The following is a 3,406-nucleotide window of genomic DNA, read 5'->3' as shown; positions in this document are numbered from 1 at the left end:
AAAAAAAAAAAAAAAGCTGAGAAAAATGTGATTTCACCTTGATTTGTGTTTCTTAAATAACTAGTGGTAATAATTTTTTCAGTCTGCTAGCCATTTTGATTTTGTTCATATATTTTGTTCATTTTCTGTTATTCTTATTAATGTTGTTTCATGAAATCTGAATTAGTTTTCTAGAGGTATTTTTTAGATTTTATTTTCCATATGTGTTACAAATATTTTTGTAAATTTATTATTTGACATCTGTGTAGGTAAGATCTGTTTTTTTCTCCCCCAGGGAAATTTATTCAATTCACCCTTGAGGAGGAGAGATCTGATAAGAAAAGGAAGTACGTTCAATCTATCTTATTTAACTTAGTAGAAAACATAAGTTTTAGTTTATAGAACAATAAGCATGACATCTCTGAATATTCTCAGTGCTATTTTTAACAAAAGAAGCATTGATATTGTACATGTTCATGATAATCTAACCATTTCCCATTCCTCATATGCATTCTAGAAGGAATTTATCAGAAGCAATAATGGAATTCTCAAGGGAAGACCATTTAAATGATGAAAAGGCTATTAGCACTGTTATTATAAGTCTTTAAAATTATAGCAACAAGGATTATAAACCTTTATAAAAGTCAAAGACAGTGAGTGTCATCAGAATGAGGAGAGCTTAATTGAACCCTCTTAGCTCATTTTATCTGAGCTACTCATACAGCAATGAGTTCTCTAAAAATGCAATCTTGTCTAATATGTGTATGCCACACTACTCAAGAAGAGAGATGAAACTATTTAATAGAAGTTATTATCATCTTTGTGGAAGTGGGTGAAATGGCTTTTGAGCTAACACTTGTGGCTTTCTTTAGAAAGAGCAGCAGCTTCAATATTTGGTTATATATAACTTTTCACCAGGAGGATACAATCTTTTTTTTTCTTTCTTTCTTTTTTTTGACACAGAGTCTTACTCTGTCTCCCAGGCTGGAATGCAGTAGTGCCATCTCAGCTCACTATAACATCCGCTTCCTGGGTTCAAGAGATTCTCTGGCCTCAGCCTCCCAAGTAGCTGGGATTACAGGTGCCCACCACCACACCCAGCTAATTTTTGTATTTTTAATTGAGATGGGGTTTCACCATGTTAGCCATGCTAGTCTTGAACTCTCAGCCATAGGTATCTGCCTGCCTCGGCCTCTGAAAGTGCTGGGATTACAGGCATGAGCCACTGCACCTGGCCACTAGGATGTAATTTAAGGTCAGTGACCCCATAGTAACCAATCCTGTGTCCTCAGTGTAGTGCAGTACTGGACCCTGGTAAGTAGCAACAATTACTTATCTAAATGAATGAATGAGGCCAGCTCGTTCTTGGAAAAACTGTATGTCTATGATGCTGAATTATAGTTCTGTATTATTTTGGCATCAGTTAACGATGATTATAATAATAAAATCTAATAAGTTAACTTTTGAGTTTTATTAGGTGACAAGCAATTTCCTTAAGCAAACCCAAGGTAGATACTATTATCTCCTCCTTTTTAAAGATGAGAAACTAAAGAAATTGAACAACTATGAAACAAAACAGGGACCTTCCATAGGAGACCCCTTTCTCCTTTTTGGCTGCTTACCAAAGCGACTTGTTCAAGGCCGCATTGCAATTTAACAAGAAAGCCAGGATTAGTTTGAGGAAACTTAGTTTCCCAGATTGTCATGTGAAAAGTTTCCTCAATACCAGAGAAACTTTGGTGTGCTTCAAAATCACCTGCAGAGCTTTATAAAAAATACAGATCCCTGACTGTTTCCATTCCACAATCCACATTCAGTGCATCTCTGGCAGATTCCAGTCATTGGCATTTAAAATAAATTTAGCAATTAAATATCATATTCTGCCAATTTTTGGATCACTATTCCAGAGTAAATGGCCTATTAAAATGTGAGAAGAGGCTGGGCACAGTGGCCTGTAATCTCAGCACTTTGGGAGGCCGAGGCGGGCAGATCACGAGGTCAGGAGTTCGAGGCCAGCCTGGCCAACATGGTGAAACACTGTCTCTACTAAAAATACAAAAATTAGCTGGGCGTGTTGGTGCATGACTGCAATTCTAGCTACTTAGGAGGCTGAGGCAGGAGAATTGCTTGAAGCTGGGAGGCAGAGGTTGGAGTGAGCTGAGACTTTGCCACTATACTCCAGCCTGGGTGACACAGTGAGACTCTGTCTCAGAAAAAAAAAAAAAAAATGTGAGAGGGATTCCAATGACACAATGCAAGAAAAAGACTATGTAAAAAAATGTTGAGACCAAGATTTTAATGGTAACAATGTGTTTTATTGTGTAGCAAGGGCTGCTGTCCCATCATCATGGTCTGTGCCAACCCATGGAAGGCTTGGCATATATACATGAGTAAAACTGTAGGCTTGAAGTCTTTAGTTTTTATACCATTTGGTTTTTAGAAGAAATCAAAGTTGAGAATAAGAACTCACATCTTGGAAACATAAAGAGTAAATTGATGCACACATCACATTAGAACGACACTTACGGTGGACATATTTTTCTTCTTTAATATACAACTGCTAACTTTCTGAAATGTTTACTGTCAGTATTAAAGCTTTGGAAATCAGCACAATAAGACCAGCAACCACCTTTAAAAAGGTCAATTATATTCTGGAAAATTTCAGTAAATAGGAAGGTTAGTTTACTTGAGAAAAGCAGTCATAGAGTGAAAAACACTGTTTTCTATTCACTGGTATTGGTTTTCAAAATGATAGCCTACCAAATTGAGTGTTACCTGGGTAGAAATGTAGCCTTTTAAAACAGCTTGCATTGTGATACAATTCTGTGTTGTGAACCTGCAAGAAAAAACTTTTCTTGATCATGAACCTAATTTACCATGTGGAAAATCACTTAAAAAATAGGGGGGAAAAATCCACCAAGAGGACCTCTCTCTTTTTTTTTTTTTAAATATGGAACCCTTCATGAATTTGTGTGTCATCCTTGTACAGGGGCCATGCTAATCTTCTCTGTATCGTTCCAATTTTAGTATATGTGCTGCCGAAGCAAGCACTGAGGCCCTCTCTTTCTGTAAACATGAGCCTTAAAAAAAAGGCAATGATGACTTAATTCAAAGTACTAAGGTGAGAAATAAGATACCTGGGTTCTAGTCCTGGATAGATAATTAATTTATGTAATTCAGTAAGGCCTCTCTGGATCTAAAGTATCCTGTTAATAAAATAGGAAAATGAAAGGTAGGCAAGAGAAAAAAATTAGAGAATCTTAAGTTTCCTGTAAGGCTAGGAGTCAGCAAACCTCCTCTGAAAGGGTCAGAGGGAGCTGTGGTGGCTCAGGCCTGTTGTCCTGGTGCATAAGGAAGAGAGGCTACAAGTTCAAGGCCAGCCTGGGCAACATAAGAAACTCTCCTCCATTAAAAAAAAAAAAAAAAA

The 3,406-nt window shown here is 36.9% G+C and overlaps 1 non-coding gene across 1 annotated transcript; it reads right to left on the bottom strand.

Moving 5' to 3' along the window:
* Positions 1-2,923: 2,923 nt before the first annotated feature.
* Positions 2,924-3,030, bottom strand: LOC119473078. The gene has a single exon (XR_005202241.1). It is a non-coding gene; the product is annotated as a U6 spliceosomal RNA (small nuclear RNA).
* Between the last annotated feature and the right edge of the window lie 376 nt (positions 3,031-3,406).

The sequence above is a fragment of the Cebus imitator genome, unplaced genomic scaffold (assembly GCF_001604975.1).
Source record: "Cebus imitator isolate Cc_AM_T3 unplaced genomic scaffold, Cebus_imitator-1.0 Scaffold130, whole genome shotgun sequence".
Classification (NCBI taxonomy): domain Eukaryota; kingdom Metazoa; phylum Chordata; class Mammalia; order Primates; family Cebidae; genus Cebus; species Cebus imitator.
The sequence above is the reverse complement of the archived record's forward strand: the minus strand, read 5'-3'. Positions and strand labels throughout refer to the sequence as shown.